Raw genomic sequence first — 24,817 nt, 5'->3', positions numbered from 1 at the left:
TTTTTAAACGGCATCTCAGTCGGCAAGTTGGCTGGTATGCAATGCCTTCAGTATCAAAATGGCAGCCTTTATGAAGCTGGGTCAAAGAGGGCGAGTTCAGTTCACATGTATTGCAGGCCTGCTGTGGTCGGGCACTGGGCCACAGCAGTCATAGAACTCAGTCGTAACCCTTTACTGGACGAGAGAGGCGAGTCAGCAGGCACCTGATAAGTGCTACGAGGGAGGTAAATACAGGCCAGTATAGCGGCCCAGGGGGTGGACAGCTTCTCCAGCCGTGTGGGGAGGGTTCAGGCCGATGAACACATACCCGGAGGAGGGAATGCCTGAGCTGAGTTGGGAAGGATGAGCATGGATTAGCCAAGGAGAAAGGGTGAAACAGGTGCTGTAGGCGACCTGAGCCCAAGCAAGAGGTAAGATGCAAAATGGCGCATTAGAAGAGTTTTAAGGAGTTTGCTGAGGCCAGGATGGAGGAGAAAAGCAGGGGGAGAGTGGTCTGGAGATGGAGACAAATTCCCACCAGTGGGGCCTTTGGATCTTGCCAAGGGGCTGGGATTTGACCCCGGAATCCTAGCTGTACCTGTGTTGTCTGTCAGGGAACTCAGCGCCAAGGAGGAGGCAGGAGCCCTGGGTGATTTATCTGTGTAATAATGAGTCGTATTTTAAGTGTTCCATGCATTTTCATGGGGCTTAAGTTGATAGGCAAATTCTGCTCTTCAGTTTTAATTATGCAAACCCAAGAGGCAAGAATTATTCTCTTCATTTCCAACATGGAGAGCAAAGTGTGCGCACTGGCCCCTTGCCAGTGACTTGTGCAGGAGTCCTGCAGCACCCCCGCTGCGGGGGCCGGGTGGGGGGAGGGGTGGGTGTGGCCAGGGACTTGACTCCTGCCACTGATGTTGGAATAGGCCAGCCGCAGTCTGGCTCTACTACCCACACCCACAACCCCGACACGTCTCTTCTCCTGAGGTCCTCTGCTGTTACTGCATCCCTGCTTTTACCCATCTTCACACCCCGCCTCTGGCATCAAAGACACAGGCTCGTGGACAAGCTGCCCATTTGCCAAGTCATGTTCTGGCCAGTTGGGCGAGAGAGGAGAAGCCCTGGGCTGCGGCCCATTCGAGCTGCGCGACCCTGGGCACTTTCCGTCCCTGGCCTGTTTCCTCCTTTATTAAAAGAAAGTGGCGAAAAGACGGACTCTCAGGTCCTTTCGGAGGCTGTGTCTGTCCTGTTCACCGCTGTGTCCCTCAGCGCCAGGCACCGAACAGGTGCCCCGTATGGAACTATCGAATGGATGTGGGAACACCCATCCCGTGCCAGGCAGCGTGTGCCCCTGGGCAGACACCAGGGGGAATAGAACGTTCAAACATCTAGTGGTTAAAATCGATGTGGAAGTGAGTAAGTAGAATATGGACCAGCCAGTAGAAGATCCTGCGGCAGCAGGACTGGCTGCTCTGTGCAGCTCTTTGATTTCGTGTCCTCTCAGTGGGGGAATCTTAGCAAAAGAAGCAAGCACAGCTGGATTGCCCACAGTTGTAGGCATGCACAGGGGGGGCCTCACCAAGGGCACGGACCGTTCAAGAGTTTGTGTCCTCCCAATTCATGGTTGCTGTTACTTGTTATTCCATATGCAGAGCGGCACAAGTAATGCGTGGATTTCGTTTACAGCCGAGATGAATTTGGACAAGATGATTGTTTTCTTTAAAAAAAAGAAAGCCCGGTAAAGTTTATAGGTGAAACGGTTCTGAGTTTTGTGTAGCAGAGTTGGTGAAACTTACAAACTGAGACCTGCTCAGCACCTGGTCTGGCAAGTGACTCACGTCCAAATGACGGCCACCGAAAGGAGTGACATCCCTGCTCCCCGCCCACTTCTGACTGTAGATTCCGCCTCTTCCCTGAGCTCACCTCCGGGCTGAGGTTTGGAGCCAAGCTGCTGGAGGATGTTGATGGTGGAAACACTTTGTAGCCCGACAGATGTTTGCCACGGGAGTGTCTGCATGTGAGGCAGCCAGGGATTTTGGGCAGCTGATCAGTGAAATGCAAGAGGGCAGCTCAGTCTGGATGCCTCCTCCGCAGGACCCCGTTGACCCTGCTGGAAGAATCAGGAGTTGATTCCCCAGCGAAAAGCTAAAGTGGCTGCAAAGAAAAAGGAACAGGTGCAGGGTTCTCCCTGCAGCCGGAGCCTGGAGCGTCATCTAAGCAGATGGCAAAGAGCTGCGTATCCAGAAGAGCCCAGTCCTTCGGGACTGATCGGACCCCGGCAGGGATGTGCTGAAGCTTCGGTTCACGGGGTTCAGCTTATCCCAGGGGCAGAGGGCCTGGGGAGACCCTCAGACGGCAGGGGACCCGTCAAGACTGGCTAGTGTGGAACAGAGGCTGCATGCAAAGCCAGACAGGTGTGTCACCGAGCAAAAGAACATTATTTCACGGGGTTATTCTCCTTCAAGGGAGTGAAACGGGCGTCCAAGTGCCTACAGGGCTTCCGGCTTCTCTCTGGGAAACTGACTCGCTGGATGGTGAAGGTGTCCCCGTCCGAGCTGCTGGCGTGTTGATCAAGTGTGTTTTCAGTGTTGGGTGGGATTCCAGAGAGACCCTGCTCTCTGGCACCAGAAACCTCCCTTTCTGGCCAGAGGAATCTGCTGCGTTGACACCCTCACTTTTTACCGTCGGATAAATGTCTGCCCTCTATGGACAGATGAAGATGGGCTGCACATTTCACCCAGGAGGCTTGTCGCACTCGGCAGTTGCGGCCGAGGTCATGAATTATGCATCTGTGGGCCTACTGGGGTTTTTTTTCCCTTGTCTTCTCTTTCTCAAGTGCTTGCAGTATCCAAGGCCCTATAAACATAGACTCCACACAGTCCCAAGTGACAGTGAACCTGAGATGGCCATCTGATGTTTTTACTGGGAAGCCGGGACTTACGGAGGCCACGAAGCCGAAGTAGACGTCAGGGAGAGAGGGGGTACACCACGTTTATGTATTCATGCTGAAGACCGAGCTGGGACTTCTCCAAGGCCGGCCTGAAATGGAACGTCCTGACAGGCCCCCTGCTTGTCCCCAGAGTCATCCATGGCTTGGCTGACTGACTCGGGGTGACAGCAGCCCCTGGAGATATAAGAGGGTTTCCTTCACGTTCTTTCTCCTTTTCTAGTTCTTTTAAATCAAGGAGAGGAAGGTCACACTCTGGTTTTGGCCAAAGCCATCCACCAGGAAGGAATAGGGCTTCTGAAACCAACCTGAAGCCCTTTCTTAGCAGGACAGGATTCTTTTAATGAGACTACCATTGCACACCAGTCATAAAATACCATTGCACACCAGCCCTGAAAGTCCGTAATAACTTTGCCTTAGATAGGCCTTCAATATCTATAATTCATTCAAGAAGACAGACTCCAGAGGCTGCACGGCGGTTTATCTTGTTTTTGTATAATTACATTCCCCCCCAACACACAGGGCGTACGTGGTGATTTACAGAGATGTTGGGATACCTGGTTATTATTCCTCACTCCTGATCTATTATTATTCTTCCTAATTTTGCAGAGTCATTTGCCAGATAAGGCCATTTAGAAAACAAATGCATATTTTAATAGCTAATATTGAATTTACATTTATATCTCAGGTGTATAAGGATAATGATGTGGCAATTAAAGGCAAATATATAATTTTTAGTCATGACTAGGGATTACTGTGCTGGCAGAGCAAGTGCTGACTTAGATATTTAACTGAATGTTAAATTTTTTAGAGCTTTGGGAATTTTTGACTCTTGATGGATAGCTCAGTATTTTCAAATTTTAGGTGGGGGGGGAAGCTCCGATTTTACACTTTACATCTAGGTGTCTCAGAAATGTGTGGCCAATTCATTTTAAATGTGTTCACAATGGATTAATAAGCAAACCGAGCAAGACACAAGCAGTATATACACTGTAATCCCATATGTGTGTATACAGACATACACAGGAACTGTGCTAATCTGCACACACAGCACATATACAGAGATGTTTATTTGTAGGTTTTTGCACACATACATATATCTACACACACAAAGTATATATCTGTAGTAGGTGTATATATTCACACATGAGCATATATATATACATTTTGTCTCTATATAGACATAGATACTATGTGTCTACATACTCATTTTTCCAGATGTCTTTCTATGAATGTATGGAAGAAAAATAAAATATTTACAGAAATTAACTCTGGGTTTACGGGGTTTTACTCTCCTCATCTTTAAGCCTAACTGTTAATTCTCTTTATGGAAAGCCCACCATGAGATGAGCCAGGTGGGGAGCACACTCGATCCAGACCGCCTGAGTAAGCAACGCAACCCATCACAGGCATTCATCTATGTCTGTCAGTTCCTTATGCGTGTGTTGACATCAGTTTGGTCTTCTCAAGGGCCATTTTTAAAGGGAATGGAAATATGTCTCTGTGTAGATCACTAAGTAACTACCCTTGACTTTGGTGTCTGAAAGCTCCATGTTGATTTGCGAGATTAGATGGGAATGATAATGTCTCTCTTCCCTGAAGAGCAATGGTCCTCAAGCTGTTCTGGTCATACCACTTGAATAGGACAAAAGGACTGTCCACCTTGCTATCACCTCCTTCCTATTTGCCTCTCTTAATAAAATAGCCTGTAGAAGAAAATGTAGGGGGAAAACTCCTTGATGTTGGTCTTGGCGATGATTTTTTGGATTTGACAGCTGAAACCCAAGCAGTAAAAGCAAAAATCAACAAGTGGGATCCCATCAAACCAAAACGTTTCTGCAGAGCAAAAGAGGTGGTCAAGAAAATGAAAAGGAAGCCTGCAGGATGGGAGAGAATGTTTTGCAAACCACATCCCTGATAAGGGATTACCATCCCAAATATGTAATTCCCAAGATGCAATAGCAAAACATAAAAAACCTGATGGAAAAATGGGCAAAGGACTTGAACAGACATTTTTCCAAAGAAGGCATGCAAATGGCCAACAGATACATGGGAAGATGCTCAACTTCACTCATCATCTGGGCAATGCAAGTCAGAACCAGTGAGCTCTCACCTCACACCTGTCAGGACGGCTAGAATCAAAAAGATAAGAAATAACAGGTGTGGGCGAGCATGTGGAGAAAAGGGACCCCTTGCACTGTTGGTGGGAAGGCAAACTGGTGCAGCCACTCTGGAAAACAGAATGGAGCTTCCTCAAAATTAAAAATTAAAAAATTAAAAATTAAAATAGAACTACCATGTGTTCCAGCAAAAAAAAAAAAAATATATATATATATATATACACCTATTATATATACCTATTATATTTTAAGGCTGAATTTTATATATATATATATATATATACACACACACACACACACACACATACACACATATACATATATATATACATATATATGTATACATATATATGTGTATATATATATATATTTATATATAATTCAGCCTTAAAAAAGGAAATCCTGCCATTAGCAACAACATGGATGAATGAACCTGGAAGACATTATCCTAAGTGAAATAAGCCCGGCAGAGAAAGGCAAATGCCCTATGGTATCACTCATATATGAAATCTAAAAACAAAAAACTGAACTCAGAGTAACAGAGAGTAGAGTAGTGGTTTCTAGGGGCTGGGGGTGTGTTAGTTAAATAGCACATACTTTCAGTTGTAAGAATACGTTCTGGAGACGTCATGTACAGCATTGTGACTGTAGCCAATAATAATCTCTTGGAGGTGCCTGGGTGGCTCAGTGAGTTTAGCATCCAACTCTTGATCTCAGCTCAGGTCTTTTGATCTCAGGGTTGTGAGTTCACGCCCCATCCTGGGCTCCACGCTAGGCATGGAGCCTACTTAAATAATAATAATAATAACGATGTAGTGTATACTTGAAATTTTCCAAGAGAGTAGATTTCAAGTGTTCTTATCAGACGCAAAAAGATAACCATACACGGTGAAGGATATGTTAAATAGCTTGGTTGCGGTACTTATTTCACAATGTATATGTATATCAAAACATCCTTTTGTAGACCTTAAATGTCTATAATTTTTGTTTGTCACTCACACCTCAATAAAGCTCAGGGAGGAAAAACAGCACCTTCTGAGCAAAAGAGGCAGTTCCTCCTCCTGGCAGTTGGGATGGTAAGGTAAGGATAACAGAATTCATCATTCCTTGCCGTCAGGAAGCAAGGAAGCCACGTCGTCCTCCTTCTAAAAGTCAGGGCTGCTCTCTGCACGAGGCCACGTGGGGCATCATCATCTCTGGGGCCCATCTGCATATGGGAACTAGCGCCCCACAAGGAATATCCCAGTGTTGGGTGGTGAAACTCTTAAATCTGCTGGTGCTGGATTCATTGTCCTGTATTATTTTAACCTGCCCTTGGACAGCAGAGCAATTCACTGCCAGCACAGATGCTTAGATTTTCTTTCCTGAGATGCTCCATCCCCCTTCCCTTGACTCTCCCTCTCCCTGCACGGATCTGTTTGTATGGGGGGGCGGCGGTGGCAGGATTCAGTTCCGCCATGCATGTCCCTTGGTGTTCAGCCAAGTCCACAACTGTCACCTTATTTTTGGAGGTACCCCGTTTTTCTTGAGGGTTTGAGGATCAGTCCAGAAGTATGTTCCAGGAAAGGGACCAGATATTTATTTCTGGATGCAGTATATTGAGCTGTGCCTGCCATCCAGGCGCTCGGCTGGGTCCCCATTAAAAAGGCCCAACTGAAGAATTGTACTAATGCACAGAGGGGCCCCGAGAGCCTGCCCCATGCTGCGATGGTGATGGTCCGCACTTAATGGAGAAGATTTAAAATGCAGCATGCAGGCTAAGCGTGATTTTAACTAGAGGCAGTAGCATGCCTTTAGCACCAGGCTAGGAGGAGATGGGCTATTAATCCTTGTGACGTCCCCTTTGAATAGCATCATGTTTCAATCCTGTTAAGCTAGGGGGCCATTGTTTATCGGTCTCCCTCCAAAAGCAGGACCTCTCTTGTGCTGAGCTGCAAAACTCTGACCAGCTCTGTGCCTTTAAGATGACAGTTGGCTTCAGCCTTCCGGCTGACCCCCTCCACCTCTCCAGCGCTGAGCTAAACTCAGGCAGCTCCCAGCTGCCTTTGCTCGCCCATCTGTCACTGCCCAAGCAAGGGGTCAGTGGGTCTGGTGCCCTTTACTGGAATGTTGAAAAAAGGAAAAGGAAACAGCACATCTGGAACAGAGAAAAAAGGGAGGGGAAGTGGTCAGACATGCCCAAGAATCCAGAATTCCAGAATTGTAGCTCTGTCCATGTTCTCACCCTTCCCGTGCCGTTCCCCCCAGCTTCAATGTCCATTCGTTTGCTTGTTCGTTCATCAGACATCTGTTGAGCACCTCCCAAGGGCCCTGTGCTCGGTGCCACGATACAAGGATGAACACAGCGGGGGACGGCCTTGCCCTTATCAGCCGACCATCTGGAATTGGGACGGACCCTGGCCAGAGGACGTTGGGAATGTTAAGGGGGTGGGATTTGGAGACCGGTCGTCTAGGCTCCGTAGCCTGACTTGGCCGGTTATAGGCTGTACAGCTTGGAGGGAGTCACTTCTCCTCTTTGAGCCTTGGTTCCCTCATCTGTCGAATGGGGCTAATAGCAGTACCTATCGTACAGGATTGTCGGAAGGGCTAAATACATCACTGCAGAGAACATACTGAGGAAGCAGTTAGTGATTGTTGGGTTTGTTATCGATTTCTCTTATAAATTGTATTATAAAGGGCAAGCACAAGGTGCAGAGGGAATATATTACAGCAAAATTTGCCTCCTGTAGGAGGTCAGGGAGGCATCCATTCAAGCAGGGAGCTGGAAGGAACCCCCACCTATTCTCTCTCTCTGAGGGTTTTCCACTCACGTGAGTGTTCATGGTCTGCCGGGTTTGGGCTTAATTGGATCCCTGTCTTCCCTCTGCTTCAATGAGAAGGTCCTTGCGGGCAAGGAGTGTACCTTGTACATATTTCTAGCACTTTCTGCCACAATGAACATATCGTATTGCTTTGCCCGTCATTGAACAACGAGATAAGCGAGTGACCAATTTGTACCCACACACAGATGCTGAAAGATCTGACGATTTGAGTCTGTTACAACATGGTCCTGGGGACAGCTCCACCTGGCCTCCTGCATCTCCAAGGTTCGCCTTATCATGCCGCTTTATAATTGTCCAGTGAGTTCCGGAGGGGTGGAACCCCATACTCTTGGACTGCCGGCAGGAAGGACACTCCCCCAGCAGCTGCCCTCTGCCCGTGAGGTTAAAGGAATTACGGGAGGGGGATGCAGGGAACAGGGTCCCAGGTGACTGTGGAGTGGCACCCCCTTCCCTGGCCTCTGCCCACTTCTTGTGCACCCCTCACTCCCAAAGATCACAGCTTTTAGGGCTGCCCTAAGTCCACAGCTAGCGTGTGTGTATCTTGACATATGCAAGAAGTGTGATCCTGAAAGTGTGTTTGTAAATCGTGCTTGTTTTGGTGAATACTGTAAGAAACCTTCCAAGAGATGTGTTAATACACAACATGTTATGCATAATTCAGTTTTCCTTTAGCTATTAAATTAATTTTGCATGCACAGTATTTTTAAATTGCCACTCAGACGGAGCTCCCTCCTGCCATGTGAGCCTGAGACCGCACAAGGGTCCGAGGGTCATTCTCATCTCCTCCTAGGATCAGTATCGGGGCCCTTTGTTCATTCTAGAAGGATTGGCGAGCACTCCTGTGTGTGCCAAGCTCTGTGCTCATGAAAGCTGGCAGAATGTGAATGAAGCTGCATTTATCTCCTGGGAGCCCACAGTCCTCAGCAGGGAATTACTATACAGCATGCTGAAAGGTTTGCAGAGGCCTGGTGAGGAGGTGGGAAACTATGGTCTGAGTGGGTCCCGACTGCTGAGCCTAGAGTGGTAAGCAAGAGCGGCATGGTCAAGCCAAGTCGTGGAGGGTCTCGGGCGTGCAAAGGAGACGGGCAGGAAGGTGCCTTGAACAGAGTGGGCAGGGGACGAGTCTGGGCAACACAGCAGTGCCTCCTGCCCGCTGTCTGCTCTTGGGGGTGGTTTTGCCATTTACGGCGGGAGCATCTATACCCCAGGCTGGTGGTTCTCAAACTTGAACATGCGTCAGAATCATCCGGACGGTTTAACAAAACCCAGGTGGTTGGATCCCACCACCAGAGGTTCAGGTTTGGTTGGTCTGGGGTGGGACCAAAAATCGCACCTCCGACAAGCTCCTTGGTGAGATGGATGCTGCTGGCCCAGGGGCCAGACTTAGAACCACTGCTCAGGCATTAGGGAGGTCAGCCAGGAGGAGCAGTATCCCCCCAAACCAGCAGGAGAGAAGGAACAGGCTAGGAAATAGTGGGAAGGAGCCCAGGATGCAGCTGCCCGCAGACAGGCTGTCCTTGAGCTCACACTGTCCGTCCCAGCTGATAATCCTGGATTCATCCAGCTTGTATTGGCTACAGTTATGCTAAGGACATAATCACCTCCTTTTTATAACCATACGCAACTTTGCTACATCCGGAAACATAACCCATTTCCCTTTTTACTTTTAATCGTCTCGGCTCTCGCGGAGAGTGAATACTGCACGTTGAAGGCTTTATTTTGGAAGCCTGTTTTCTCCATGATTTACAGTCTCCTGTGTCACAGCTTTCTTGTGGTCATCTTAGGGCACATCTCCAGCGGGCAGCAGCTCCTAACACGGCAGCTTCACGTGGCCAAACCCCCTCCCTGGGCTTCTCCCCCTCCCCAGATTTCATGATCCAGCAAACACGTCAGCCCACGGGGAGAAGGACCCAGAGACAAAGCTCTTTTTCTGACCAAAAGAAGCCCCATTGCAAAGTCTGAAATGTCAGGTTTTCCTGTGTGGAGACCACGGTCTTGGAGGCCCAGCAATGCTGCCCGGGACGGTGCCCTCTGGCCCCGTCCTGTCCTGCCACCTCTGTCCTCTCCCACCCCATTCTGCTGTGGTTCTCGCCAAAGGACCCAGCAGAGGGGCTGCTGCCCAGAGCATGGAGCCATCAGGAAAAGGAGAAATGGGGGTCAGTGAAGTTGAGGTGCCAGAAAACCCTGGTCCCCTTTTCTGGAGTGCGAGGCAAGACTGGCCAAACCTCGGCGGGGTTCGTGAGGTTTGCCTGCGTCTTTGCTTCTCCAGCACCCTCCCCCTAAGACTGCTGAGGGTCTCCGTGTGGTGGCTCCTGATACCTGGGAATTTCCGTCAGCAAAATTAGTTACATTTCTTGTCCACATGTTGAAGATTTTCCAACAGCACATTCAGCTTCCGTGTCAGCTTTGAGCCCTGTTTAGCCAGAGCGTGGAAGTGTGCCGTCAGTCGGTTGGGCTGGGGGCGGGAGGTGGTTGCAGTGCCCAGGGGTGGGAGCTGGGGTGGGAGGAGGTGGTGGCAGGGCGTCTGTCCCCGATGTCATCTGTGCACCCAGACATCTGCTGAGACCCCACCATCCATCTGGCCCTTGGCCGGGAGTCACACGGCTGCTGGGGAGCTGCCCTCGGGGGCAGACAGCCTGCCGCACAGAGACCGGGTCGCAGCGTCTGGCAGTAATCCCACTGTTCCACCAACGTGGGCCTTCCGCGAGCTCATGTCCCAGGGCTAGGCTACGGTTGTGTCTCCTCCACAGAGCCATCCCGTGTGCCCTCTCCGGAATTATTCTTTAATACTCGGGAGAACCTCTATTGATGACAGCACCTGCATGAGCGGTCCCGTGCGAGAATCCTTTATCTACCCCTGTTGCTAAGACATCGCCTCCTGGGGCCAGCACCAGCCTGTTGTAGATCCCTGTTCCCGGGGCGCGGCGTGGGGCCTGGCCAAACCAGAGTTTGCTGAATTGAAATGCAAAGAATGTTCCAACACCCAGAGCTGGCAAACCCTAGTCCTGACAGGAAATAGGAAACAAGCCTGTTTGTCTCCCCAAGTCCTCCTTGAGGAGAAGAAAGAAGAAGGGCGAGAGCCCTTGGATTGACAAGGATGTAGGGGCTTGGCAGGTGAGGTGACAAGAGCTGCACAAGATAAGCCCTTTATCTCCGCTCTTCCATCATCCAGCCGTGGCCGTGCCTGGAAAGAAAGCCCCAGCAAATGGCACTTGGAGGTCCCTGGCTGGGACAGAAGTGAAACCCCAGCCCCCAGGGAATTCTCCAAGGTCCAGGCTCCTGGAATCCCCGACAGGCAGCAGGAGATAGCACTCTGGTTGATCCCTGGGAGAGTTGTCCTCGCTGGTGAACTCCAAACGCGAGGATGTTCTTGCATCTCAGGCAGGGCCCAGGAGGGCCTGGAACATTCTGGACCCCATGCTGTAAAGGATTCCCTCTTCCCCGGGCAGAGCAGGTGCCCTCTTCCCCAATCAGCTGGAGGCTTGAAAGGGCTTACTGTCACGCCCGTGTGCATTTCAGCAAGTACGCATGGAGCCAGGTGCCCGGCCGTGTGCGAGGCCAGGGGAGTACAAAGGAGAACAAAAACCCGCTGGCGGGGCTGCTGTGTGCAGCCTACAGCAGGGAAGCGGAACCCCGCCAAAAACTTAGCAGCCGATAAATAACCTAGTTGTGGGTTGTAAACTCTTTGACAACAATAAAAACAGTCAACGTGAGGGAGACGGATGATGGGCAGGAGGACTTGTGGGCACTGCAAGAGCTTCTCGAAGTCCTACCAGAGCCGAACACTGAATGACAAGGAGGAGCCAACCAGTAAATCCTTAACAACCCACTGGAAAAAAAGGCAGGAAGGCAGAAAGGAGGGAAGGAAGAAAGGAAGGAGGGAAGGAAGAAAGGGAAGGAGGGAGGGAGGAAGGAAAGAAGGAAGAAAGGAAAGAAGGAAAGGAAGAAACCCTGATTTGTAGAATTTACTGATTTCCATAGTATAATTATTCCCACCATGACCAATTTCAGGCCATCAACCTGACATTGTGGGAAGAGATGTGCACACTCAAGTCTTGTGAGCTGGTGTGAGTCCCACAGCACTCATTAGAGTGAGCCATGCAAAGACCTGGAGAATGAGCAGTAGAGGCAGAAGAAAGAGCAAGTGCAAAGGCCCTGAGGCAGGAATAAGTATGTTGTGTTCAAAGAACAGAAAGGAGGTCAGTGCAGCCTGGTCGTCATGAGCAAGGCATAGGAGGGTCATGTTGGAAAGAGCCGGGGTCACATAGGGCCTTGTAGACCTTAAGGAGTTAGGGTCATGAGGATCTTCGAACACCCAAATGTCAATGGCCACGTATTGGGGTGACACTGCTCGCGATACCACTGACAAGGGCAACAGCAGTAACATAGCACGGTGTGGACTGTAAGGAGGAGGCCTTGCCCAAGTCCTTCTTGAAAATTTGCTCTAACCTAACTGATGAAATAGTCCAAGACTGGTTCCCTTCCCGCCCTCCCAGTGTCTGATGGAGGCCTGTGTTTACTATTTAAGAGGATCGAATATTTCAACTGGAAAAAAAATATTGTCATGACAAATGTGTCCACACGCCCACCCTCTGCTTGCAGATGCCGCTGGGGCGGAAGTTGAGCACGTGCGTCTGCTCATACTAAATAAAACAGTGATCGTGCAAGACAGCTTCCGGGCCCCTGTTCACTCTCTGTCTTAACAGCCCTGGTCACCGGGCAGGAGGGAACCAGCGGGAGGGAGTGAGGGTAATAACCAGCTCCTAGCAGAGAATAAGCCCCCCCCAAGCAGTGGACCGGGCGCAAACAGATCCACCCCGGGTGAGCCTCCCGGACGATTCCCGTCTCCCTCCCTGCTCTCCCCGGGAAACCTCAGCACGCACAGAGGGGCCGGGGCCATGGGAGCCGACTTCAAAGGGAAGCCTTGTTCAAATGAACAAGCCAGAGAAGATTTCAATTAAGGCTGCTTATTTATTTATTGGACTTTTCAAAAGTGGTGCCCCCCCCATGGCCTCGGGGCACGGGTATAAAATTTAAAACATGTATCATTAGTATAATTTTTAAAAAGCAGAGAAGTAGCCTTTCGGCACTTTCCACCAGGATTTCACACTCAAGACGAGGGAGTCTGTAAGAAGAAGGTGGCCCCCTGGCCCTCCCCTTGACCCGTCCCACACTGGCTCTGTTGTCCCTTGCGAAGGTTTCCCTTCACCTCACCCCCACCCCGTCATCACCTCCCTGTGTCCTGGTTGTTGGGGTGCCCTGCGTGGGCTCCCCCCATCCTCGCCCGACTGCAGGCCCCTTACTCTGCTTTTCCACACGCTGAAGCACACCCTTGCCTCCTGTCCGTTTTCCCGCATGAACAGATGCGTCTGCCGTCTGGTTATTCAGGGCCAGGGCTCCAAGTCCAAGACCGAGAAGAAGGAAGCACTGGGGAGGAGGGGGGCGCTGTCCTGTTGACTCCACATTTCTCTTTGGGTCCTAAATTTGGTGTTTTTAAAAGGCCCAGGGGGCAGCTCTGTAGGTTAAGGAAGCAAACCTTTCCCTAGGGGTGCTGAACTTCGAAAACGTAGGTGGCTAACAGTTTCCAGAACGCTCTGAAATGGTCTGCAAAATTGTGTGTGTGTGTTTTTTCTATGAAGAGGGCCAGCAGCTTGCCTTACGTTCTCAAGGGGCTTTAGGGGTTTATGACACCCAGAGGTTAGGAATAAAGTGCCCGAAGGTATAGATGATCTGTCCTCCACCGAACAAGATAAAAACATGCAAAATTGGCACCCAGGTGTAGGGCCCTCACAGACTCCCCAAGAAACCCCACAAAGCCCTATTCTGTTTCTCTCAGAGGGCTGGAATAAGGAACGTGTGTCCTAAGTGAGGTCCCACCTCTTAATTCCCAGCCTTCTGTCTGTGGTTCTCTTCACTTTTTGAGGGTCTGCGGGCAACAAACTGTTGTCATTAAAATGCGAGAGGACCCTTACCAATGGGCTCTGTGGAGGTGTTTCACGTGGCCTCTTGGCCTCTACCCTTCCTCCAGGAGCACCCTCATGTACCCTTCCATTATTTCTCCGCCTGAGAATGAGAAAAACAGGAATTTACACCCCAAATCTATCTTTCACCCACTATTCCTCCGCCCCCACCCCATTTCAAAATTTGGGGGCAATATTTTGGTTACTGTGTGCTAGAAACTGACTGCTAAGCAGACAATCCTATTTAATAACAATCCGGCCAGGTAGGGACCATTATCGCACCCATTTTAGAGATGGAGAGACTGAGGCTTTGAAACGTTGAGACATTTTCCCAAGGTCACACAGCATGTAAATAGCAGAGCAGGGGTCTGAAGCCAGGTGTCTATTGGGTCTTTGGAATTGTGCCTGAAAACTACAGGCTCCATATACGGCTTCTGTCATGGAGATGGTTGGTCCAGAAGAGGCTGATCAGTTGTCCAGAGAAGAGGAAGAGAAGGAGAAAGTGGCTTCTGTGTGAGAGCCAACTGGGTGTCCTCATACAGAATCTGGGGTCAGACAGACACACTCACCCAGCGTCTGGTCTTGGAGGAGCGAGAAGGCGGTCCACCTTCAAAAGAGGAAGGAGAGAAGGGAGCGGCTGGGCTGTGCATACCCAGTTTCTCCTTCCAGACTTATCCATCGGATAAGTCACTGCAACTCCCTGGGGTTCGAGGGACAAAAGCGGGAAAGGCCTGGAGGATTGTACCAATTGATGACCGTTATGGAAGGGAATATCAAGAATAGGGAGGAAGCGCTCCCCAGTCCGCGGGGATTTTGATACCACACTGCCATAAAAATCCTGTAATCCCCACAGTACAGGGTCCTGTGAACCAAGTTCTAGAACTTCCCTCCTACCATGACGGTGAGCGTAGCATCTTTGGAAGGACAAGGCGAGCCAGGCCAAGTTGGCGTGCACTGGCACCAGCATCATCACAACACCCACCATGTGCGTTTGAAGAAATGAGTCAGGCCTCGCAAAGCCAAGAGGTGTGTCCTCTGTCCGTGGGGACAAGAGAAGTGACTTGACCCACACTTTAGAGGAAATCGTGGGCCTTGGGTCTGGTAGCTAAGGCGGCAGACCACCCTCCATGAGAGACCTAAGGCTTCATACTCTCCAGGACGGGCCCTACAGCCATGACGTCATGAGCTTTTCTTTAAGTTCGTTTCTACATCCTTCTAGAAATATTTTCTGTTTACTGCTGCAGGGCATTCTCGACCCTTGTCCCCTGCTCTCTGCCACGACAGGGGACCTGTGTAGACGGCACCCGTGGGTGCAGCCCACAGGGAGTCCCGGCAGGAGCTCAGAGGGAGGAGGAGAGCGAGGTCAGGGTGCTCAGTGCCCTGGCTCCCTCTCTGGGTGGTCACCGTGGGATGCAGACTGTGTCTCTCCACCCAGGGTCCCTGCAGGGTGGCCCCTCTACATGACCCTTTCCTCTGTAGGCCCCTAGTTACTGCACTCGTGGCCCCTGTATTCCTCATGTGCCGGCTGCCATAACAGGGGACCACACACACTGGGGGGCTTCAGCCACAGAAATCGATCGTGTCACAGCCTGGAGGCTGTAAGTCCGGCCGCCTGCAGGCTGCTCTTCACGGGGCCATCCCTCCTGCCTCTGCTGCCCCCTCCCTTCCTCATAAGGACACCAGTCCTACTGGATCGGTGCCCTGCCCTAGTGGCTTCATTATAACTTAAGCCCCTCTTTACAGACCCTGTCTTCGAGTAAGGTTGGGTTCTGAGATTCTGGGGGTTGGGACTTCGATGTATGAACATGTGGGGGCACAATTCAGCCCAAAGCAGTTCTCTTACCCCTTTTATTAATCACATGATCCTAATTTGAATGTGCCACCTGTTTCCTGTTGCCTGATTGATAACGGAAGACGTTCGGGGCTGTTTCTCTTGTAGAGATTTGTACGAAACCGCCTGCTTATCTCCCTTCGCACCCCAGGAATTGGAGGGATGGTGTACGAACTGGGCTGAGCCACGCACAGAGCCATCAAATCCCTGCTTGGACGAAGCCCTCCCTGCTGGCCTCTCTCTGGTGCCGTGCCCTGGTCCCCTGGTGGCTTCCGAAGCCACAGATAGCATGGCTCATTCCAAAGTCCAGCCTCCCAACCTGTGCGCCCTGGCATGCGAGAACTAGGTGACACTTGGGTGTCACCACGCTGTGATCAGTGTGAAAAGTGTGTTCCTGTGGCAACTGACAATGCCACCTGTGATGGAGACATCTGTCAGGTAGAATGGGGGCACGGGGCACTGCTTCCCATGGGCGAGAGAGGAGAACCTGGCTTCAAAGGACTAGGTTAGGACTTGGCACTCAGAGGAAGTAAATACAAAAGGATATAAGGCAGAACACTTCTGCTGCAACTATGCCCCCGGTGACTGGCCAGGAAGTAAATGTTGAAATAACCATGGAAGGGAGGTAATGCCTTCCAAAGTGTTGAGAGCCATTGCCCGTCCTGAGAATAGTGCCAGCCCATTCCATCGGCTTCTTGATCGCAGCAGGTCTCTTTTCCAGAATCCTCCATACCCATTTGATGGTAGAATGGCTTTTCCTTTGAGGTCTTTATCTCCTCATTCCCAAGCCTCACTCCCCAGCTCACCCTGTATTGCTCTTGAGGTGCACAAGGATTTCTCGAAAATCCCAGAATCACCAAGGGCCATCGCAAATGCTTTGCAGACAAGGAGTTTATGTCAAGCCTCCCTCTTCTCATTGTTTGTTTGTCATATAAATTATCGAGAAACCTGGACCACGGGCTTCTGATCCACCTACACCCAAGTCATCGGTGTTTTGAGCAGCTGTTTGAAGCCCATAAAAAGGTTTTATGTCTGTGGGTTTTATCTCTGGGCATTCCTCCCTTATTAAGTACCATCCATCCAACACTGTCGAGTGCCACTTCCCAAGCACCATGCCCGGCACTGCAGGTGTGGGGAAAAGTAAGACAGAGACCCCCTTTCACGGAGCTTGCTGTGTGAACCACCCGGCCAGGACTTCAGGAGATGAAGTCAGGATGCTAAGTGCGCCTTGGGAAACTCCAGGTCCAGGAGCCTAGGCAATTTCCAGATCTGGCTCCCACGGCGTTTGCTTCCTCCTCACCGGCTCGGGCTTTTGGACTTTCTCCTTCCCAGGCGTGGGCACTTGATTCCCTCTGTTTGAAGATTTTTTGCCCCCCCCCCCCCCCGGCCAAGACCTGGCTGTGTGTGGCCATCAGTGAGGACATCCAGTGCTCACCCAGAGTGCCCGCGTCCGCACGGTGCCCGGGGGCTGCGCTTACAGAGCTGGGACTTTGGACTCTGCAGTTCCACTGAAGGGAACTAGGAGATAATTAGCAGGAGAGGTGCCAGCCTGGTTTGCCGATTCTCTTTCGGTCTCGGAGCGCGATCCTGACTGAGGCTCCTGGTCCCTGTTCATTTGATCAAAGCACAGAAAACTTCTTTCCTTCAATTGCCACAGGGGGGATAGGACAACGTGTTGTTTTTGTAAATAATTCCCACGGACCTGTCTTTTCTACCTAAATGTGCCGAGTGTCTGGTTAAGAATTGTGTAAGGTGGGCATCAGAGGGTTTTCACACGGTCTCTGTGCAGAGTCACATAAAGGTCTCTTGAAAGATCCTAAAGGAGTCGAGGGCGCTCCCGTGTGGAAGGGGGCCCGCGGCTCTGCTCGCGCGCAGGAGCGTGGATGGCTCCCCCCCAGGTTCGTGAGGAGCACCTCCCAGTCCACAGCAGCCAGTCTCACCCCGCGGTGTCTTTTTTGTGCCCGAGGATATTCACCTGGCGGCAGCCAATATGATCATTTCAAGAAGGATTTTTTCCTGTCCTGCCGTGTTGGCCGTCTTGGGCTGCCGCTTGCTTTGTTTGCTTAAATCATTTTGTTTGCCCTCTCCAGCTCCTGGAGTTTAGAGATAATTTTTGAACATGGAAATAAACAAGGCCCTGAGGGTCTCTGTTGCTAGGACTATGTTTAGTTCCCTCTGTAGCTGGAGTCCCTGGCTTGGCTCATATGTGGCACCTGTTGGTGGTGATGGTGATGGCCATGGTGCAGAGGATGAGGACAGACGCCTTTTCTTTTCTTTTCTTTTCTTTTGAGTGCTTAGCATGTGTCAGGCACGGTGGCAGGGGACGTACCTCCCCCTTCTCATCGTAGCCTCACAAGCACCTGAGCACGTGAGGCACCTTCCCTGTCTTGGTTTTGCCCAGGTGAGGAAGCATTTGCACAGTGGCTGTGTGACCTTCCCAGGGGCCGCATGCCAGGGAACGGAGAGCTGAGATTCACATCTACATGGGTCCCACTCCAGAGCCCAAATTCTTGTCCTAAATTCTGGAACAAAAGACCAGATTCAGAAAGTGCAACATGTGTGCCTTTCCAGTTCCCCTTCCGTGTCCGAGGCATTGATGAGGGGGTAGAAGGAAAGCAGCCTTCGCGAACTCCCGAGTCAGGAACACGACAAACTCAGACTGAAGAGTCCGGTGGGACAGCCCTAAAGAGGTGGATCGCAGCCTGTCATGGTCTAGAAACACCTCTTGGGGTGGGGTGGGGACCCTAACGTGCCTCCCAAGAAGGACCCAGCGCTCCTTAGGAAGCCACGGTGGCCCCAAACGGTCCACCAAGGAAAGCCACTCAGTTGGCTCAGCAGAGAGAGGACTTGGGGACTGGTCTTTCCCACGGGAAGGGGATTATCTCACACCAGCCCCTCTCTGAGAGGCTGCTGCTTCCAGGACACAGTAACAAAGGGGGGCAGAGCTGAGGGGCGGTAGAAACCTATGCTGTTTGGTCCCTTCCCTTCTAAGAGTGGAGGCCAGTTAGGCAGAAGGTGAGCAGGGAGATGAGCTCCTGTGTGTCAGTCTCTGCCCAGGGCTAGGTACTGTCACGTGCCGTTGCTTACCAGTGTTTCTTAACGAGATAGGCCTTCTGCTCTGCAACGTACAGGGGAGGAAGACAGGGCTCAGAGAGGTTCAGACACTCACCCAAAGAACAGAGACTAAGAGCTGGAAGGACTCGATCCGAGGGAAACTTCTGGAATCCGTTTCACTGCCTGTGCCACCTCTGCTGCACACGCAGAGCTGCTGTCAGAGACCATGTGTCGTACGCGGTAAAATAATCCCGCCATCAATTCTTACCACGCCCCAGGCTCTCAAGATGGAGAACATGCCAGACACAGCCTCTGCCCTTGTGGAATTCGTACTGCAGAGACAGACGGTGAACAGTGGCACGTCGCCCAGTTAGCTGCGTATTTACAACTGCCACAAGTACAGCTCAAGGGAAGGGCGTGTTTGAGGGTATGTTCCCAGCTTCCCCACTTCTCCCCACCTCCATGGCTGCCACCCTGGGCCAGCCGCCGTTGTCTCTAAGCTGGTCTCCCAGCTTCTGCTCCGGCCAGCCAGCGGGATCTTTGAAGCTACAGATTCGATCATGTTACTGCTCTGCTCGAAGCCCCCAGGAGCCCCACTTGACTCAGAGAAGAGGTCAGATTCCTGCCATGGCCCACAAGGCCCCCCTCACCTCCTCCTCCTCCCCTTCCTCCCTCTCACCCCCTCTGCTGGAGCTTAGCCACACTACCTCCTCTTGGCTACTTCCTGCATACCCCAAGTTGGTTCCACCTCAGGGCCTTTGCACTGGCTGTTCCATCTACCAGGAACACCTTTCTCCCGGTATCGGCATGAATTGATCCTCACTTTCCTTAGGGCTCTGAAGAGGAGGGTCCTGTTGTAGCTGCCCAGCCCTCCCTGTGTCCCTTTCTCTGCTTTGTTTTTCCCGCAGAAGTCATCATCATGTGGTATTCTTTGTGTTTGTTTGATCATTGTCTGTCTTCCCCGAGTGGAACGAAAGTTTCATGAGGCCGGAGCCTTGCTCTCCTGTGTGTTCTGCTGGGTGCCCAGCGCTGAGCCTCATGTCTGGCACACAGTAGACCTTTTGATAAATAATTATTGAGGGAATAAAGACATAACTGAGGGCTCCGTTTCGGTTTGGGCATTGATGCTGATTTCTTTGGAAGAAGGGAGGTGCTATAGGCAGCTTCTAAAACGGTTCCCCATCATCCTTGTCTCCTGGTGTTCTTGCCCTCGTGCATTTCCCTTCCCCTGAGTGTGCACAGGAACTGCTACTTGCTTCTCACCAATAGAATATGGCGAAGGTGATGGGATGTCAATTCTAGGATGAGGTTACACAGGTTTGCCCCTGCCATCCTGCCGGCACTCTCTCATTGGCCCACTTTGAAGAAGGAACCCACCAGGTTGTAAGTTATGGAGAGGTCTACATGACAAGAAACTGGGAGCAGCCTGGATTAACAGCCTGATTGGAACCGGGACCCCCAGCCCACCAATCCACATGGCACTGAATGCTGCCACCAACCACAGCAACCATGGGCGTGAGCTGGGAAGCAGGCCCTTCCTGCGTCGAGCCTGGAGATGCCTGCAGCCACAGCTGAGACCTTGTAACATGTGGGAGACCCTGAGACAGAAGCTCTCAGGCCCCAGGAATCCTGACACCCAGAAACCAAGACCATCAACATTGCTTTGAGCCACTAGGCTTGGAACCATTTGTCACGCAGCAGTAGGTAACTAATACAGAATCGTGTGTGAGTTAGACGTATTACACATCTGTGAAGGCACTGGGCACTCAGAGCAGCATTCCGAGTCTCGAAGGAGCAGGATGCAGGGAATTTAAGGTGAAAAGAAGCCAGGACGCTAGAGCTCTCTGAGCAAAGGAAAGAAGAATACAGGGTGTAGTGAGAAAGGACACAAGGCCAGGCTTTGGGTTTGACTTTCAACCCAAAAGTTAATATAAGCCGTGGAAGGGTTGGAGCCTGGGAAAGACATTATCCAATTTTCCTTTAAAAGAGCACCTTGTTTGAAGTACAGAGAAGAGACTGGAGGGGTGGGAGTGGGTGTGGGGAGACATGTTAGGGGACCTTGAGTCATCTCAGTGCAAAATGTGGGTAGCTTGGCCCTGGGTGCTGGCAGTGAGCATGGAGAGAGTGGGTTCTAACGTCATTTTAGAGACGATCCCACAAGACTTGGTGATTCATTGGTTGCGCCCAGGCTAATCTGTAGGTTTCAACAGTTTTTGCCTCCATTTTGGTCTAAACTGCAGGCCTCTGAGATGCTTTGTTGGTTCTGTTTGGTGCCAACAGTGCTGAACCCACACTGTCCTTATCATAGAAGTTTTTGATCCCTTCTGAAAAGCAGTAGCGCTCTAACCCTGTCCCGTGGGAGGGGAAACCAGACCCCAGGAAGTGGAGCATTTTGCCATCATTCGGGCTCTGAGGGGCCCCAGGACCTGCCCGAGAGCCGTGCCCTGGAAGCCGGGCTTTATGTCATGACTGGGCACTCCAGGTTCTCACGGACCTGACACTACCTGACAGTTGCTCAGTCGTCCATTCGTACCCCAAGAACCAAAGCTGGGGCTCAGTGAGGAAAGGAAAGATGAAAGTCAGAAGGTGAGGACAGAAATGGCCCAGACATTGACAATCTGGAACGTTCCCCTAGTGCAATCCGTAGCTAAGAGTCAGCCTGGAGCAGCCACGGAAGGAATGGGTCCTTCCCACCTGCACCTGCTCCCCGGGCTCCCTCCTACATCACAGTAAAAAGCAAAACGGGTACTTCCAGCCCTGGTGAGGCCGGGACTTTGGGATTGTCTGCATGTGATAGCAGATGATGCCCTCTCTCAGAGACGCTCCTGTATCCGTTAGTTTTTGATCCGCTGCTAATGCTGTGTGACGCGGGCACGAAACAGAAATAATCACAAGTGCGTATTGCTCACATGTCTTGGATGGTCAGCTAGGCTGCTCTGATGTTCACTGAGCATGCTCAATGCCGGCAGGTCATCTGCCTGTCTGCTGGGGTGACGGGGCTCCTGGTCCCTGCTCCATGTGTCCCCTCTTCCATTGGACTGGCTTGGGCTTGCTCTCATGGCAATAGCGGAGGGGACGGAGGGAACAAGAGCTTTTCAAGCATCTTCCTGTTCCATGTGTGTTGGCATCCCATTGGCCAAAGCAAGTCACATGGTCAAGCCTGGGGCGAAGAACTGGGGGCATTGTACAATCTCCCCTAACAGACACATGCCCTGATGATCTCACGTTTCTACAGACACCTGCTCATCACTGTCCTTTATGGAACTGGCCTTGTGCCTATTTTCTGTTAACTCAGTGGCTCTCCACTAGGGGTGATTTTGTCCCCCACGGGACATCTGGCGATGCCCGGAGACATTTTTGTTCATCAAAACAGAGGGGGAGGGTGCTACAGGCATCTAGGGGGTAGAGTCCAGGGGTGCTGCTAAACCGTCAAGGTGCACAGGACGGCCCCACAACAAAGAGCTGTCTGGCCCCAAATACTGATGGTGCCAGGGTTGAACGTGATGTTAATTTGCTGACACTCATCCTGCAGAGTAAGTTCTGTTGGATCTGTTGTTCCTTTCTTCCTTTCCTATCCATGTAACATAGTCTTGCCCATGGGACTGACTGATGGAGGCTGCCTGTGATTCGGGTCCAGATCTGTGCAGTCTGGTTACCCCCATACCGGTTACATTTCGTTCCTACCAAGCAGTCCAGCTTCCGAGCAGGTGCCAACGCTGCCCTCTGCTTGGACACCCACTGGACAAATCCCGTCTCAAGAGGTGGCTGGCAGCATCTTCTTCAGAACAGGTGAAGAGTGTTAAAGGACCCTTGTTCTCCGTTACCGGGTAATTGGCTCTGTATGGAATGCCTCCCTGGCAGCATTGGAGAGGCAACTTGAAAGGAATTCGAAAGAAGGAAAGAATTTCTGAAGCAGCCTGCCTGTGAGCATGGCCACCTGGTCGACCCTGCAGAGCCTCTCCTCACGTGTGCAGCGTAGTCAAGGCCCACGGCCCAGTGAGGCGTCCTCGTTGTAACAGCAGGCACCGCTGCGCTCTGCCACTGTGCGCTCTTTCCCGTCACTTCAGGTAATTTCTCTCCTCTCAGGAGCTGCTCACACAGGTCTGGAAGGTCCTCGAGGAACGCGCCGTGTAGAACAGCTGCTGAGGAAGAGACAGGTGCGCGCATGTCTGGGTTTTCGCACTCTCGGGGCAGAAAGGGTTGGAGCCGGCCACTGGGCCACCCAATGCATGCAGAAGAGGGTTTACTCCTCATCTGCAAGTTTGTTCCTCCCTGGAGGAGAATGCTGTGCCCTGCCCCCAAGAGGCTCCTTGTGGAATAGCAGTAAGAGCCGAGGGTGTCTGGGTCCAGCCGGGCTCTGTGTTAGCAGCGCCACGCATCTCGTCATTTATTCCTGGCAAGTCCTCCGATGGGGTTCTGTGAGTATCCCCATGTCACAGATGCAGAAGCTGAGGCGTGGGAAGCTACTGTGTGCACGTTGCAGAGCTAGGGTTGCTGCGAGTCTGAGCCATGCAGTCGGGCTCCAAAGCCCAGTTCTCCACCGGGACACCGGCTGCTTCTCAGTGGCCTGACGAGCCTTGTCCTAAGCCGCCCTGGCCCCCAAGTGTTTGGTACAGAGCCATTGCCTAGAGAATGATTACTCGATGAAGGGAGGTCTTGGGTACCTCTGACGCAGTGTGGGGAAGCGATGAACAGTCGAGGACCTGCTGGGGCTCAGGATCTCTGCTGGGTGCCTCTCCGTCATCCCACGAGTGTGGAACGCTATGGATAGAGCAACTGTTAGGTAGTATGTAGGACAGTGGGTAACGTAGTGCTGAGACTTCTCTGGCCCTCAGTTTCCTCACCTGTAAGAATAGTTGGAGGGAGGTGATTCTCACTATCCCTTCCAGCTTTTTAGTCTTTGATGGTGCTTTGGTTTGAGGACAGGTTCAAATGAGGAAACATACATTTCCTCTCGTGCTTTTCCTCCTCACAATAACCAGGCACAAGATGTCCAGACTAAGACCCACCTGCTTCTCAGACCGAGATTCTGAGTTTAAAGAAGTGTTGAGAAAGCGGGGTTCGGCGACCAGGACTTTATGAATTGCATGGCCGTGTCAGCTGGAAATTTGTCTTTCCTGCTTCTTTTCAGTTTTTTAATTCCTAAAACAGCCACTAAATGCGCGTGATACAGGGGCGCCTGGGTGACTCGGTCGGTGAAGGATCTGACTCTCGATTTCAGCTCAGGTCCCAATCTCAGGGTCGTGAGTTGAAGCCCGAGTCGAGCTCCACACTCAGAAGGGTGGTCGCTTGGGATTCTCTCTCTCCCTGTCCCTCCGCCCCTCCCCACTGCTTGCACATGTGGTCTCTCTCCAAAATAAATAAATCTTTGAAAAAAGCAATAACAAATGTGCACGATATGCCAAGGACTGTCCTCGCCTTAAGTCCTTCCCATCGTAGGGCAAACTCTACGTGCTTTCTAGCTGGTCAACTTGTATCCACAGTCCTCAAGCTGTGATCCTGGGGACTCTGCCACAAACCTTCTCCAACCTCTGCCTTCGTCACCTCCTCTGCTTTGCCAACAGACTCCTCTCTCCCCCACCCTCTGTTCTTCTTTTCATCCTCCTGCCTTTCCCAATAGCTAACACGCGCACAGTGTTTCAGAGTTTGCAGAGTGTGTGCGGGGACCTTCTGCGTGAGAATCTCCCGACCAGACAGGCGGACAGGATCATCACCCTGTCTTGGAAACGAGAATATGGAGACTTACAGAGGTTTCATGGCTTTGCCGGGATCAGATGACATGGCTGAGCAATGAACCTGGGCCACCCGTCTTCCAGTCCTGTCCTCTGTCCCTTTAACACACTGTGGCTGTACTCACTGCTTGCTCCTGTCAGCTTTCCTTCCTGTCCACACAAAATAGCAGTAATACTGAATTCTTATAACTCCCAGCTCATGATAGGCACTATATGAGTGCTTTATATAACGTAGCTCTTGATCGTTATAGCAACCCTATGAAGTAAGTACCATTATCGTCCCTGTTCTACAGATCAGGAAACCAAGGCCCAGAGAAGTCAAGCAGCTTTCCCAAGCTCACACAGCTAAAAAGCAAGAGAGCCAGGTCATCT

At 51.3% G+C, this 24,817-nt stretch overlaps 1 protein-coding gene across 1 annotated transcript in view; it reads left to right on the top strand.

Moving 5' to 3' along the window:
• The window catches only part of KAZN (kazrin, periplakin interacting protein), a 1,013,652-nt gene that overhangs the window by 661,713 nt on the left and 327,122 nt on the right, over positions 1 to 24,817 (top strand). The window lies entirely within an intron of this gene.

The sequence above is a fragment of the Ursus americanus genome, chromosome 33 (genome assembly GCF_024610735.1).
Source record: "Ursus americanus isolate L20-20 chromosome 33, mUrsAme1.1.p, whole genome shotgun sequence".
Lineage (NCBI taxonomy): Eukaryota > Metazoa > Chordata > Mammalia > Carnivora > Ursidae > Ursus > Ursus americanus.
Note: the sequence above shows the minus strand (reverse complement) of the source record. Positions and strands in the feature narration are given on the sequence as shown.